The sequence below is a fragment of the Anser cygnoides genome, chromosome 11 (assembly GCF_040182565.1).
Source record: "Anser cygnoides isolate HZ-2024a breed goose chromosome 11, Taihu_goose_T2T_genome, whole genome shotgun sequence".
NCBI classification, from domain to species: domain Eukaryota; kingdom Metazoa; phylum Chordata; class Aves; order Anseriformes; family Anatidae; genus Anser; species Anser cygnoides.
The window spans coordinates 7118408-7134752 of NC_089883.1; the positions used below are offsets into that span (position 1 = coordinate 7118408).

General features: G+C 45.3%; 1 protein-coding gene across 2 annotated transcripts in view; it reads left to right on the forward strand.

Moving 5' to 3' along the window:
- LOC106036455 (A-kinase anchor protein 13-like) overlaps positions 1 to 16345 on the forward strand; it is a 99389-nt gene that overhangs the window by 18194 nt on the left and 64850 nt on the right. For both annotated transcript variants that reach the window (XM_067003853.1, XM_067003852.1), the window contains exon 2: positions 1605 to 1659. The gene's annotated coding sequence lies outside the window, so the exon portion shown is untranslated. The remainder of the gene's footprint in view (positions 1 to 1604; positions 1660 to 16345) is intronic.

The following is a 16345-nucleotide window of genomic DNA, read 5'->3' on the forward strand; positions in this document are numbered from 1 at the left end:
CAGGCTCTCAGTGGTGGGGTTTGTTTGGTTAGCTCTGGGAATCTGCAAAGCAACTGTTTAAAATTGCTGACACATGTTAAGTAATGTGGAAATCACCATCCTGCTCCACTGAAGTCTGAGCGCTCATGTCTGCAAAGAGAACAGGACCTGACCCTGAAAATTGCTCATGAACTGTCTTAATCTGGAGAGCATTTCCTAGACAGTGTCTTCCCTCTGACTCTGGCTACTTTATCCTATTGGTCTTGGGAATTGTTTGAATTTTTTAATTTATTTTTTTATTTGCTCAATCTCTTAAAAATATCCTGTTCTCTCTTGTCCGTTTATTTATTTTTGATTTATTCAACTACGTGCATGCTTGGTGATGCGAACTTTAAACAAAATAAAATCCTGATCCTGTAGTTGAATATCAGGAGAGGTAATGGCGAACTCTAACAACAATGCTCTTGGCGTAATGCTTATTAATAAGAAATCCATCGTCTTCTACCTCTCTCCTGCAAACCTCCACTTTTCTTGCTTTGGAACAGCTGTAATCAGCCCGTACAGCTTCCCTTCCTCCTCCCCTGAATAAATCCAACTACCTTATCTTCTGCATCGGAAAGTCTTCCCTGGCTTTAACAGCCTCTCTAGGAGCACATATAAAAGGGGCTTTCACTGGCTAACAGGAAGCGAAATGAATAGAGGAACTCTTGATAATGGCCTGTCTGTCTGAGCACAGGATCAGCCCGACGAAATTGTACCAGATTGGTGAATGATGGTGCTTCAGCCGGGGCCAGAATTATAAGTTTTTAATCTTGGAACAAGCAAAGACTTCTTCCTCTTAAATAGTCATCAACTCCCTCTTTGATTTGGAGGCCTGTAGTCATCCATATTCAGCTAGGCTTTTTTTTTTTTTGCTTTGTTTTTTAAGTCTGAGTTCATGAGTCTGAACAAGCCTTGAGTGGATTTTCGTGCAGCAGTGATTGCGAGGGGACCTGGTAGTGCCCACATGCTCCCACTGCCCTCCGCTTCCGAGCCGTCTGATTTCTATGCCTGGGGTACATTCTTGCACATCGCAGCTTTCTTCATATTGGTCTGTGCCGTGCTGCTCCAGGCTTTTGCAATTAAGCCCTGGCATTGTTGGGATATTTTTAAAGAGCCACGCTTTTGGTTCCTGCCACCTTCAGCCCTACGAGGGTGGGAGATGCCTCCTGGCTTCCCACCCCACAGCCTGGGCATCCAGCAACACACAGCAAACAGAGGAACAAATGACCGAAAATCTAAATGGGGCGGCTTGGCTAATTGCCTTAGGCCCGACTTGTCTGCCAGATAACACCAGTTTTAACGCAGTCTGACATGACTGACATCTGAGGAGCTGCATTGGTGTAATACTGGCAGCACCGGTGGAAAATCTGTCCTGTTGTTTCTGATACATTTGCTCCCTGATTAGCAGCTTTTGCTTACAAATTACTGTCTGAAATGCAGTGTGATGTAGCGAATGTACTCCTTTTTCTTTAGATCACTGACTTCGTGTCCCAAGGACAAAAAAGTAAATGAGAGCTTACTAAAATCTTGCATTTTCTTTTTTTTTCTTTACTAAAATTTTACACTTTTCTGTGTTGTTTCAGACCCATTTTCTTGGATTTTAGTACTGGAAGACTCTCAAATGACAACTTTGCTTAGGTAAGTGAAGCAAGACTTTTTTTTTGTGGGTCTTTTTTAGAATCACTTCCCCTATCTAACTACTTCTGCATGTTGTGTTGTAATTGTAAGCTGCCAGCCAGCTGCACTGCATGTGCTGTGGTTAGGGCTAGAAAGATGTAGTAAACAAAAGTAGGGTAATGCCTGTAGTATGACATAAGGACCTCATTTATTAATTTAATCAAATGAAGTGGACATGGTGCAGAATAATGAAATACAGCTTTCATCTGCATATTACTGCATCATCTTATCAATTTATAAAAGTTTGTGTTTTTTTTTAAAGTTTCTCTTTTTTTTGGAAGCCAACCTGTTTTATTGGTATTTCTTAACGTCATTTTGTTAGGAAACTGAAGTCTTAGTATTTCCAGATCTGCAGTCACTTCTCCTCCATCTCTTTCTGTTCACTTGTTCCCTCAATAGTTCTAGGCAGCAGTTTTTGACGGTGAGGACAAATCACAGAAAGCTTGAGATGTGTTTTTCTGAATACCCTCACAAATCTTGCTCCTGTGCTGTTAAATAGCCCAGTAGTGGTCTGTGTGATGGCCAACAGTGTGCTGCTGTGCCAAAATGTCCTGTTTTTTCCTTTCTTTGTGATGGAGAGATTTGGTGGATCCCTGACATAAGGCAACAAGCTCACCTACAGATACACAGCTTCTCCGATGTCTTAGCTGGAGTTGCTCGTAATCCTGGATGAGGCCAAATGGTGACAGCAGCACTGAGACGGGAATAGAGCATCCTAGCATCTATGCTAACAAGTACAGAAGTGCCTGTGAAAGGCTTTTCCTGTCTCCCTGTTCTGTGCCGCCGGGTCCCTGGCTGTACCCACCCGCTCTCCCTTTTCATCTGCTTCCAGTGGCTGCTCAGCCCGTAAGCTGCTGGCCTCGGCCCCTCGAGATCACGGACCTCAATGAAGTGAAGTTAATCCGGTCCTAAACCAGGAGTTTGCTTCAGTCTGCTTCTCCCTGGTGTGCGTTGCTCTAAAAAACTTGGTTAGCAAAAGGGAAAACTCGAGCGAGGCTCTTGGATTCCCCTTGGTTTTCCATTTAGCTAAGTTCCCCGAATGGATCTGTTTGCCGTTCCTGTGCCAGGAACTCCTGGTGTCTCACGTGGCGTGGCTTTCGCCTTCTCCAGAGACGCACAGACCCTGGCCGGTGGCCTCCCAGCTGCGGGGTCTGCACTAAGGTGGGCCCTGCAGTCCTGCTGGGTGCTCTGCCAGGCGGCTGGTAAGCCGCAGGCAGGAATGGGCCGTACGACCTGGCTGGTGCTGGCCATGCCGGCATCCTCCGCGTTTCTTCAGTTCACAGAAAATACCTCAGCAGAGCCGTGCACGTCTGAAAGAGCTCGGCTCCTCACGTGCTCTTTGCGCCTTTGAGTTGGTCTTGCTGGAAGGCAAAGGGTGAGGTGAAACTCTTTGAAAAGCCCACCAGCAGGAGGGGTGGGCTCTTACTTCAGAGCTGTGTTCTGTGCTCAGGGCTGGCCCCGCTCCTCCGGGTGCAGGAGCAGCAGCTCCTGACCTTCGTGCCATGGCCCTGCCTCTCTCATTGCTGTCAGAACAAGGAGGGTGCAGTGAGCCCGGTGTTCCTCCTGCGTGGGGAAGGCGTTCATGTAGGAAAACTCCTGGTTTCTGACTTCTTCCATCAGCACCACTGCTTGCTTGGGGCTGGGAGGGCGTGCATGGGATCTAGCGAATCCTCACTCCTAGGACGTGGACATGTGTGCTTGTTGCAGCGTGTTTGCGGTTCCCCTGCGTCTCCTCCACCTGCCTGTGGCCTCTGCCAGGCAGCCCGGGGGTGACCCGGCTGCAGCCCGGGGCCGCGTTGACGCTGCCGCTCCGGGGAGCAGGCTGCGCCAAGCAGGCGAGCGTTTGGGCAGCGGTTCTAAAGCCAGCCGAGGAGCAGAGCCTTTTAACTTTGTATATTAGACACATCTATGAATATATGCAGAGCTGGCTAATAAATAACCCGGGGAATGGTAGTTAAGAGGAAAGGACGTAATTAATTCTGTCGTGTACTCTGCTTTAAAGTTGGGTCCAGAGCAGTAATGCTTTATGCTGGAAAGGTAAACACTGTCATTATTCAGCAACGAAATGCGCACGAGGCTGACACTGTTTTCCTCCTTTTGATTTAATAATATTTTTTTTTTTGCAGCAGTTCTAATATCTCAGATGGTCTTTGTTTGGTACAGTGGAAGCCTGGTGAAGCCCTACGCTTTCCGAAGGATCATCGCTCCTTTATTTTAATTGAGTTTTGCATGAGCGCTGCTCTGCTGACACGGACTGTGTGCTGTTCGAGAAGGCTCTAACTGTGCGTGCTGCGGTCGGGGTGCTCGGCTGTGATTCCTGCAGTGCAGTTCGGAGGGAGAGTGTTATGGTTTCATCAGGTGATCCCTTTTCAGCTCCCTGCCCTGCTGCGTTGACCTAGGTCAAATGCATGTGCCGTACAGAAGAGAAAATCTTTGTGGAGATGCTATTAAAATGTTGATGTTTCTGTTAACTTGTACTTTTTTTCCCCCCCTCTATATCATAGCACAGAGAAAAAGCCTGATTTACAGCAAATGTAACTTTACGTTTGCTTCAAGTTTAATATTTGTTTATTTAGATGGGGGAGAAAGGTATGGGCGAATCCTCGATTTTTGTCTTAAAACATGTAAAGTTGCTATCAGAATGACACCTTTGCTAACAAGTGTAGCTGTCATGGTAAGAAGTTATTTAAAGCAAGATGGTTAGTTAACTTTTTGGCTTGTGATGATAACTGATAATAGTAAAAAAAAAATAAAAAATGATAAACTTCACTTTGAAGTGCCCACCCTTACACATAAGCCCGTCACAGTTCTAATCTTAGCAGATCTCTGGAGGTATGAACACACAGCTGAGCAAGGAATTCATATCCCTGTTCTTGTTTTGTCCGTGCTCCAGACAAGCCAGCCTGAGTATCTGAAAATCACTGGAGTTTGCGTAAGTGAAGACGTGTATCCAGAATTTGCTGGTGCCTCTTCTGGGGAGTTTTCTTGCCAGTTTTCCAGCTCTGGCTCTCCCAGCAGCAGTCATGGTTAAAATGCACTCATGGAGACACCAGTGCAATCCCTGATGTAGGTCACAGCCACCTCCTGTATAAGTGGAGGAAGGATGCCTGTTACTCTCAGAGGTTTTCTCTGGAAAACCAGCATCTCCTCAGTGTGCCCTTGGCTCTCTCTGTCTCCCCACCAAATTATACCACTAAAAACTCTTTCTTCTTCCACTGTTTGCAGCACTGTCAGTTCAAAAGTGGCTGGTAAAAAAGCAACGTGGTAAATTATATTTCTGTGCTCCTTCAGGGTTCTTCTGACTCCAGAAAGCTTGCAAAACTCTGAGGAATGCGGAGAGGAAGGGAGTCCTTCCTTGGTACAGAGCCAAAAGAAGTTGCATGTTGTCGGCTTGCACAAGCACTCTTTCTTCGAAGTATGAAACATCTTTTTTTTGGGGGGGACAGATCTGATAGAAAATTGTTTGCCCTTGGTGGGTGGCATGAAACACATTGACTAGAGGGGCTATTGTGTGGTTAATGTGCTGTTTATTTTGCATCCAGTGGTCTTTTTATTTTGCTGAGGCAGATGGAGGGTTTCCCAGCCCCACAAGCACAACCATGGGAGAGATTAGTTGGTTTTAGGTTTCACCACTTGAATTATGAGGTTAGCCTGAGACAGAGATGCATCCCTGGGTATGGAAATGGTCTTGGCCCAGATCTTGTCTAGCGATGTAAAGCCTGAGAAAGGACCAAGAGGTCAGCTTGAGCTTCTTAAGGAATGCAATGTATGTTCTTTCTGTGGCATGTGTGGACTGTTGCTTTTATTTCTTTTTTTAATTTCAAAGGGGAAAAAAAATGGCTATAAGCTTGTGTTAATTTTTAAAAATGCTTTAATTGTAGCTTACTTTACAGCCACATAAATATTTATATCAACGATACTGAAGCATTCATGATAATTCTAAGAGAATTTTTGCCTCTTTCACAAAGGAAAGAGCATTTCACACAGCCTCTGCCTCTTAGCACGTCTCCCCCACTTTACCTGTCTTCCAACCGCCCAGCTGGGCAATGTTCTCAATCTGCAGACACTGGGATTTTTTTTGCACAGATAGCAATAATTAAGAAACTACTGTGCAGTTCTCCCAGTATTTGTTACAGAAGTGAGCTTTTTCTATTCGTGTCAGTTAAATGATTGCCTTTTTTGACGGTCCGTAGAAAACTGAACCTCTGGAACAAGCTAAAATGAACAGAAGCTTGTTTCCTCTTTGCTCACATAGGCACTTATTCACTTCCCCATCTGCTTTGACTTTGAAAATCTCTGAGATTCTTCCTCTGTCTGACCCGCTTGGCATAAGCTAGAGAAGATTATCTTTCTTCAATAGCCAAGTTTATAGGGCTCCAGCTTATTCGTAAATAATCCTTGGAGTTTTGAGTGCTGCCTTTCTCCTCCTTCCCCCTTCAAAAACTGACGTGCTGTCGTTCATCTACAAACCGGGGAAATGCTTCTGCAGTTTACAGGTAGAGAGGAGAGTTGGCTCAGTCACTAGGCAAGAGGGTGTATAAAATGTGTGGAGGAAATTTCTCTAAGTACCCACGATTTTAAGTATTTCTCTCGTGCAATTTCTGCTTGTGGTCCTAGCACAGAGGAGCATCAGCTATAGGGAGAGCTTTGCTCTGCTTGTTTTTGCACAGAGTGTAAGAGCAGTCCTGATCCAGAGTACAAAATCAGTATGAGGCAAAATACAGGGCCTGGATACACAGAAATGCCTTTATAGAAACATATATTTAATGTGCTTCAAAAGAAGGGCAGAGAGCGCGGGACGTTTTGAAGGCCAATGCTCTGTCTTTGCTTCCTTCTTGAGCGCCTACATCGGTAACTGGTTTGTGCATGAGAGATTATTTCAACATAGCATTAAAACTCATTTTCAGCTTTATTGAACACCCTTTTCTTTATTCTAAGATTAAAAGTTGTGATATTGCTGTGTTGTGGCTGTTGAGGTAAGCTGCGGTACCCACGCAACTCAGGCACCTTTGGGTCTGGCTGCATACTGCAAGTGACCTCTCCTCCTGCTCATGTACGTAAGGATGTGCTGTGCCCTGACAGGTTTTGCCGAGTAGCTGTTGGTGGGAGCAGTTATTGATAATAGATACAGGGTTTTGTTATCTATCCACATCTTAAAATTTACTTTACGATTATCTGTCTAACATGCAAAAATCCCCAAATTTTCCTGCTAGTTTTTGCAGGTCCCACTCAGCTGAGTCTACCAGAAATCAACATGCATCTAGGCACTGGGCTCTCTACAGTTAACTAAACCTTTGATTTCTACGTGTTTGTAGATGTAAAGGAATAATAAGAATAGCAGAATAAATATCCTTGTTTTGGACTTTGCTTAATAAGGGAGTGGTGAATAACAAATAGTATATGGAAAGACTTGCGGTGGTCGTCTTGCTGTCTTTAAACTCTTATTTCAGCATTTCTCATTGCACCAACTGAGCTTGATTGCCTGCTGTAGTCCTTTGCTTTAGCCCTGAATGAAACAAGGCGTGACTTCACATCTGCTTGTTCCTCGTAGCCTGGTATTAACCAGGAGCGTATGTATTTCTGGGTTCTGGCTAGCTTTCCTCCTTTTTCCTTCCTTAATTCTCCCACGTTTGTAGCCATTACACCCCTGCCAAAGCGTGGGGTGTTTTTGGTTTTGTTTTGCTTTTTCTCTGCAGGCTTCAGCATGGATGTGACTTTTTCGGTGGACTCCGTAGTTCTGCAAAGCAGCTTCTCTCAACTTGCGTTTCCAAGCCTTGTGACCTGCATGTGGCCCTTCTGGCCCCTGGGTAGCCAGAGACAGCAGCCCTCTGCAGCAAGAGACGCTGTGCTTTTTGTCCTGCTTTGAACATGTGGGATTCTAAGTATTTCCTATTAGATGTACCAGTAGTATAAACAAACAGTTTTGTTTAGTATAAGCTTTTTATCCTGATAGGATTGGAGACATCTTATAAGGCAATGAATATAAATTTAAAACTAATATTTGTCATTATTTAAATAAACATAAACAAGGTTGGTATACAAAAGAACTGATGTTCCCAGCCCAGGGACCTGAGAGACAGATCTACTTGGATGTAGGCTGTTCACTTTTTGCCCCCTTTATTGAAGTTAAGGTGTTGTACACCAAGTTCATACCTCTTAAAATTTGTGTCAATGATAGGATGGATATATGTAATGGATATATATATATATAGTGCAGCAGAACTTTGCCACCCCAGTTGGCTTGATACAGCTTGAGTCCAAATCAAAACCTTTAAACTGGAAAGGGTAAAGTAGCAGATAGCATGCTGCAAAACGTCTTGTAGAGGGCTAGAGGGTGGGAGTAGTTCCAAGATCCTAACACTGTAGAGAAGTTTCCATGCTAGTCTGTTGTATTTAATTGGTGTGCTAGAAAGGAAAACAAGAAGCCCCTTTGTCTTTATAAAGTTTTTCAACTCGGTTTAAGTTCAAACTATCCCATTAGATGCAACAACAAAATGATCAAGCACTTGTCTGGATGCCAGCACTTCCAAGCTCACTGTATTTCTGTGAATCAGTGTTAACTTTATGAAAAATTAAGCTTAGGGCTTGGAAGAGGCAGATGCTGATGAGCATGGGGAGGGAGGAGAAAGAGAATGTAGTGTTCTGGGTAATAAGGTGACCTCTGACTTTGTTTACCAAGTAGCTAGTGTTTTTCATTATAGAAAATGTAAAATTTTACCTCCAAGGAACTTTGGTTTGGTGGGTGGAGGAGTTCATAGTGCTTTCAAGGCTTGACTTCAGTTCATAATTCATGTATCTTCACAGGCTGAGAGTGTTTTGAGCTTTAGCTCATCAGGCTTTTCAAAAAATTACAAATTTGCAGATGTGAGAGGGGCTGAGGGAAAGCCCTCGCCTCAAAGTGGTGGTAAAATGTAAAACTCATATGGGTATGGCTCTGATCGACATCCATTTCAACGTTCCCATGAAAAGCTTATGAGCTGGCAAGGATTCAAGGACTGAAAAAATGCTCTGTATACAACATGTTTTATTAATGTTGAAAGAGTAATGTTGCTCTATTTCAGTGTCTGCCACTGCACAGAATAAGCTCAATTTGGCTCTTGTAGACTTTGGCTTTTACCCTGTATTAAACAAGGTGTGACTTCACATGTGCGTTTTCCTAGTAGCCTTGTATTAATCAGGGGTATACATATTTCCAAGTTTTGGCTAGGTTTCCTCCTTTTCCTTCCTTGATTCTCCTGTGTTATGGAGTGAATTCATGATTCTTGGCCCTCAGCTGGTATTGTAAAGTGTACTCAGAGTAAGCCTTGATGTTAAGCATCACATCTCACTTACTTGCAGTGATGACTTTTTGCCTCCTTTTATATGTAAAGGTGAATTTGAAATTAGGCAGCTGAGAAAGTGGAGTAGCTTGTTGAAACTTGGCAATTCTAGTTGATCTAATAAGTGATTTAAATATATAGATAGATATTTTTAAGGGAAATTCATGTTGTAAAACATGAGCTTGAAGATGAAGTTGCTGAATTTGTGCAACCATAATGCTATGGGTGGCATATAGACAATTCAAGCACAAAATTCCAATTTACAACCATAAAAAGTTGGTGTTACTTTGGTAAGATGACCTCTGCATCAGGGCTGGCTGGTGAACAAGGCATGGCTGATAGAGACAGCTGAAGTGGGAACGCCTGCAGCGCGCGAGGCATCAGGTCACACGCTGAAAAAGGAGCCCGAATTCAAATCCTGAACACTGGCTTCTTTCACTGCCATGCAGTCTGGCTGCAGGATTGTGCCAGGGTTCTTTGGGACTGGAAAAGACGTGTAGATATCTGACTACTTAAGAGTACCTTTTGCTTCCCGAGTTATCATAGTTAAACATTAAGTGAGATTGCTGTATCTCCTCCTTATACTTCTGATTCGTGGGTACTGCTGCTTCATTAATATATATGAAGCACTTCGAGCGCTTTAAAAGTGCTGTAAGATTATAAAATATTATTGCATTTGCGTGTGCATGCTCTTAAGCGTTGAAGTTTCCAGCTCCTGCTGTGCAGCCGCCTGGCTGAGTCACGCAGGTTCTCCCTGCCCCAGTTCTTCCCTGATCTGCTCACTCCTCCCACTTGACCAAAGCCACCGATTTATTTATTTTTTTCCTCACCCTCCTTCCTGCCACAGGTTTGTCAGTCTGTCCTTTGCAAATCTAGTAGTTCTTTTCCCTGCTTTTCCACCTCACCTCCGTAGCAGCCCTTTTGAAGCTAATTGTGGCTGTTTCCTCCCCTTGCCCTGTTGGCATGTTTCACTGGTGCCCATGGACATTGTGACCTCCTTGCCCATGAGGTTGGCCGTTGATTCCTGACAAAAACAAAGCCTTTCCCCCACCGTCCACCCTCTCCTCTCCCAGCTAGATGGAGGTCTGGCAGTTGCCCTTGAAGGAAACTATTTGGATTTCCATTTGCTTCCCTGGGGAAGGGTTGGGTGAGCGTCAACTGCTCCTCTCCCCAGGGTGTGCGGATGGAGATCCCTGGAGCCGGAGAAGATTTTGAGGTGGCAGCCAGAACCGAGGCCAGAGATGGGTGTGCGTGTGGGCACACGCTACAAGACAAGTGTTTTGGTGCTGCCTGTGTGGCAGGGGACAGAGCCAGAACACACTTGTCCAGAAGTCTGGTGAAGGTTCACCCTCATGGGTGTGGAGGCCTGGCCAGACGTGGTGCTCCCCCTGCAGCAGCCATCTTGTAACGGCAGCCGCTGCCCTTGTGAGGAGCTTGCATTGCCTATCTGACCTGTACGTGTTTTGGAACTTATTTATCACCACTAGGCAACCGAAAAATCATGCTGAGCATGGTTTTATTTTCAGTTCTTATTTGGTTTTATTTTTTGGAGAACTTCCCATTTGTCAGATCAGAATAGGCTGGACTTTTCAATATGTTTAATATACCATGTCTAACTAGAGATGCGTAAATATCACCTGCGTCACCAAAAACTCAAATCCCCTCTGTTTGTAACCAAACCGAAGCTCGCTGGGTCTGTCTGTGCTACCTGTGGCCCTGGCACCAGTGCTTACGGCTGACGTCCTCTGGAAGAAAAGCTCATGTAACTCGGTCTGCTTTCCCCTTGCGGAGCCGAGGCCTTAATTCAAGCGTGGATAAAGCAAGGAATTTGATCAGGCCTCCTAATGTCGGTCACACTTTGAATGAAGTGAAATGGAGTAGGGATGAGTTACAGAAGACAGACTTTTTCTTGTGAAATTTGAAGTATTTGGCATGCCACTGAAAATATGATGGAATTGTCCCTACCTATTTTGCGTGTTCCAGTTCAGCTCCTTGCCTCTACCCTTGTGTTACAAGCAGATAATGTGGAAGAATTCTTTTATTTTCTGCAGCATTGCGTGTGGCACAGCTCAGATTGTGAAGTCCTGCTAGCCGAGTCCACCAGCTTGGCTTGATTTTGGATATTGCTGGATTAAGACACATAGTGAGTTGCTTTTAATCCTAAATTCGATCTGTGTTCAGTCTAGTGAAGCCGAGAACGTTTTGCCATGCTGAGACCCTTCTGTGGGGTTGTATGGGTTTTCTTAAAATAAAACTGAGAGGAAGAGAAAGGAGAAGAGATCAGGTGGTTAAGTTGCTATTACTGTTTGCTTACTGCAGCAGTAACTTTTATTTTGTGGCTTTTCCCAGGGCTGGGAGAGGAAGGGAAGGAAGGATGAAGTTAGTTGTACAATTTTTGTTAAATTGGGTTATCTCCTGCTAAACTGGTGCCTGTTGCAAAACGAAGTTGTTCTGCTTTGTTGCATCAAGCATCCCTAGGCGTCTTTGAGCCGCAGAAATAGTGCGTCTCTTGGAGGATCTCGACTCGACTCACTGTCGTCTTTGTGGGGCAAGAGCAAGCTGAATGCGGCAGGGCCTGGAGAGTTTGCATGCTCTGCTGATTTTTGGTGTTCCTCAAATCCTGACAATGCCATGAGCTGGCATGAACGTTGTCAAACTTTGCTCTGGATGCCCTTTGTGCTTGCTTCTGTGCTCCTTCCCATCTTCCTTCCAGTCACGTGTTACCAAATTCTTGTTTTTTTCCCCTCATAGATCTAGTGAGGAATGATGCACGGCAAGCAAACCGAACCTCGTGCAGGCTGGTAGACTGAGGGCTGACCCTGCCGCGAGCTGGGTTGTGGATGGGGAGGTGAGCTCGGCGAGGGCGTCTTTCAGTCTCCTGTCCTGCACCTGCCTCGGCCCACGCGTTGTGCTCATCTTGCTGGCCTGGGGCTGGCCCTTTGCCATCGGTGCTTGTTTAAGAAGTTAATCCTTCTAAAAGACGCTGAGCCGCTTGGCCGTAGTGTGGTTGCTGGAGCTACGGGTGCATGAGACAGCAACACTGGGGGAAACGGAGGGGGAAAACACTTGCTGCTTTTTATTTGCATGTGGAGTTACAAGAGCCTGGGGTACGTGTGATGGCGTGGAGTAATTTTTATTTGAACACTGGCTCAGCCATGACCTCCGCACATTTACATACTGAAACAAGGTATTCAAGTCGTTGCAACGTGATAGGAAAAATCTGTTAAGATTGCAGTTTATTTTTATCAGCTGACCTTGTTCCAACTAACAAACCAATTTTGCTTAATCTGTTTTTTAGTTAAGCATGTTATACTTAAAGGTAAAGGAATAGATTACTAGTATTATTCAAAGCATCCCTGAATCCTGTCTGTTGCTCTCCATGCTGCACAGGTTGATATTTAAAATTAAGTGCATGGAAGTAAGGGGAAAAGGGAGTGAATGGTGTATATAAGAACTGTAGGGTTCACTTGCTGTTAATCCTTTGAGCTGGTTGCACTTACAGTTTCTCCTAAACTTATGTTTGTATTGCACTGTGGGGTGGGTGAAGTGCCACACACCCAGGGGTTTCAGAGCAGAAGTTATCAATTTGGCAAAGCCCATGCACGCTGTAACCTAAGTTAAATCTCGGGTGTGTTTGGCCTTCCATCCAGCTGGTGTTTTTGTAGAGCTGAACTGGACTTTACAGAGGGGGAGGAGGTGGCTGGGGGTGGCAGGCCTGCCTTGCAGAAACGCTGCCGTGCTCACGTGTGCAGCCTCTGTTGCTTGCCGTTTCTCCAAGCTTCTTCCCAAGCCCTGGGGAAGAGGAAGACAAAGTGTTTGGCACCTCAAAGCCAGACTGCGTTGGGAGGTTGCTGGTGTCATTCCGTGACTTTTTAGTTCTAGTGTACAGTGTTGGGGCTATTTGAGCAATTTTGGAATTTAGGTTCTAGATAGAGGAGACAGATGGGAGCAAATAAGATGATGCTTCATGCCTTTGTCTCCTTTAATATGATAATTTATGCCAAGAGAGGAGACCCCTTGAATGATATAAGTTGTTTTTTTGGCACTAATGATTATGCAGAATGATGCTTGCCTGCTCTTAAAAGTAATACTAGAAAAATCTTCCCTGTCCTTTCTTTCCTGTTGTCAGCCTTTATGGTTAGCTTCTGTGCTGCGGTGACCCTCTAAGATGTGTGGTCTGTACGCTACCAAAAGCATATGACAGATAAGCTTGTCCAGGTGGGAACATGGCCTTGATGCACAGTTGCTACCTGGAGCCCTAGACTTGGAAGAAGTATTAGTGTTGGAGATGGTGGTAAAGAGTAATCTTCCAGGTCTATATATTTAGTGCTTTTAACATTTTAGCTATGCTCCCGGACTATATTTTTTTTTAATTGCAAGGGGCATAAATATTGTTACATTAGAGGGGAACACAAAAAACTTCTTTCAATTCACACTACATTCCTCATGTTAAAAAAAAAAAAAAAAAAAACAGTGATGCCGAAAAGCTTACACCTTTTGAAGCTGTGTGGAGATGAATATTCAACATATGAGCCAGGAGCAAGCTGCAGCAGGGATTATGTGAGAGCTTTGTGTGGGAGGAATTTAATTCATCCATGGTTTACATAATATAAAAGAGAAGACCCCTCTTTCTCTGACTTACGGCAGTGGCCCCACTAAAGTCAGAGCTGCTATTCACATGAAGGAGGATTTGCAGATTGTAGCCTAATTTAGATGTATTTATTTGTGTAAGACCAGCTCAGCAATACAGATAATGCACAATTTATTATGTCTGTTAAGCTTTCAGACTTCCATCCAGTTTAGGAAGAATTCACTGGACTTTATCCTTCTGGAAAATGAGCCTGTCAGTTCCTGAAGAATAATAAGGAGCATTGGCAGAGCTTGTGATGTCTTTCAAAATCCAGAAGTGTTTCTCTGTAGTGCTTGCAGGCTGCCTAGCCCAGAGCACCCAAAAGGACAGTTTGGGGTATGCTTGTCTTACAATATTTAACCAACTAGAAGCACGGCTGGTTGAACATTGCCTGCAAATTCTGACTTGGTACGTGCCTTACAATGCCCGGCAGTAACGAAGCACTGGTACACAAATACCGGGAAGTGGTAGAAGTGGAAAGAAAGAGCTTGCGCCTCCGTTTCTGGGAATTGCCTTTTCATGGAGGAGTCTGTTCCTACTCCCGAAAGAGACCTCCTGGTGGCCCTTTCGGACCCAAGGACCCAGCATCTGCCTTCACAGCTTTCCTTTGCATTACTGGAGGGTGATGAGATGGAAGTGGGCAACCTGTTCACATAAAACAAAACTGAGAGGCTCTTATTGGCAGCTCAACAGAGCTGGGTGCTCAAAGGGAACAGAGTTACAAGATGGCAGCTTTGTAAATTCTATGAATTTTTTTGAGGTACGATTTCATTGAGCTTCCATGATCATATCTGCTTTGGGGCATACCTGCATTTTTGTATTTGAACATCCTCTTTGAATATGTTGAGCACCTTTCTCAGTGCTGTCCCCCAGATTGCTCACCCCTTCCATTTGAGCCATGATGCCTCTGGTGACGTTTGTCTGAGAAAGTTTCCTCTTGTTGCTCTTGTTCCTCTTGTTGCCCTGAGAATGCTCGGGGTTATATTCAGCATTCTTCCCTCCTGCTGCTCTGGCTTAGAAGGGGCTGGAAAATCCTCTGTCAGAAATTGGTAGGTGTTTCCTGTCCGCCTGAGGGTGCTTTGCTTCCAGTCCACGGCACCGCTGCCTGCACCTCTGCTTTGTGTTGCCTTGTACCAGCAGCACATCCCAGGGAACACGGCGTACCTGAGAGGAAAGGCATGAGCCTGTCGCAGAAGTTAATTGTCATGGTTGCTGATGTGGAGGAAGTTCACGTGGCCAGCATGATCAAAGCTAGTTTTTAAGGGGAGAGAAGTTGGATGTGAGAGATGGCTCGCTGATGGGAGCCTTCCAAAAGGGAGGAAACACAAGGTGATGGCTTTTCAGCTTTATTTTAGGGGAGAAGAAAGGACTAAGGGATCTCTTTCCCCAGGTGAGTTATACTGATGCAGCAGACGGACAGAGCAGAGCAAGTGCTTTGGCAGGTGCCCCGCTATCAGTTGTGTGATGCTTCATGTGCCTACTTCTGTTTTAGCTCCTCTCATGCTCCATCCAGTACCAAACATCCCCTGAGGATGGAAATGAAGCTGGGCTCATGCTGCCCGTCGGCACTGAAGGGCAATGCTTGATGCCCCGTTTTCCCCTTCCAATGCCCTCCTCCAGCCTTTTGCTGCCGAGCTGGCTCGGTGCCGGGCTGCTCGCAGGCGGGCAGCGCGACGTGCTGTGGGGACAGCTGCTCGCCTCCAGTGTCCCTGAGCTACCCGTAACAAGGAGTCCTGGGACATTTTCTTCAGAGCACAGCCCAAATTGCTCTCTCACTCCCTTCTGCCCATTGCTTGCCATCCCAGTTGTAAGCAGGGTAAGAAGGAGGAGTGTTTAGTTTGGCTTCATTTAAACCAGAGGTTGAAACGTTTGATCAGTTTTGAGAGGTAAGAGCAACAAATAGGGCGCAATGACATATTTTAATGGAGAAATTCGAGGCACAAGGATTGTTGCACTGCAGACTTCACTGCTAGTGCCAGATGGCATGGCCGGAGAGCTCAGCCTCCTCACCCCAGGTGAGGGTGTCCAGGCTTTTAGGGAGGAATCCTGTGAACTAAAAGACGTTACCCCAAGTCTTGTAGTGACATGTAGCTCAGAGGCATGGCTCAGGTGCTCTGTGGTCTGAGGGCGTCTGCCCCGTATGTATGTGACCTGGGTCATTGGGGTGGATAGAGCCTGAGTTACCCGACAGATGGGACTTCTCCCTTCTCATAACTCTAAAGGACTTCTGTTTGGGGGAACTGTCCTTTTTCCTCCCCGTTTTGCTGTGCCTAAGTGCATCGGGACTGTGCAGTAAAGCCACACATGCTTACAATAAAAAGAAGAATGAATCTGCATTCTTCCCCGTTGCTTTTATGTGGGCCTTTTGGCTCACGCCTCACAGGCTTGTTAGAGGCTTCCAAGCCAAAAATGCAGCTGCATTTTTCAGTGTCACATGCTGCCTTGCCAGGTCCAGTAATAGCAACCATTGGACAAGAGAGTAACACAACCTGCCTTACCGCAAGTGTGCGCGGAATCAGACTCGTGGGAAGCTCGAGATGACTTTCATAGCAAGGGAAAAATTTTTATCGCACTTCCTCCTTCTCCTCATCCCTGCGCATATGCTGCTTGTTAGCACCCTGGATGCTTGTGGAAATAGTAGTAATAGTAAAGTACGTCTCTGATTTGGCGATGGAAGATCTATCTGCAGGGACTGGAT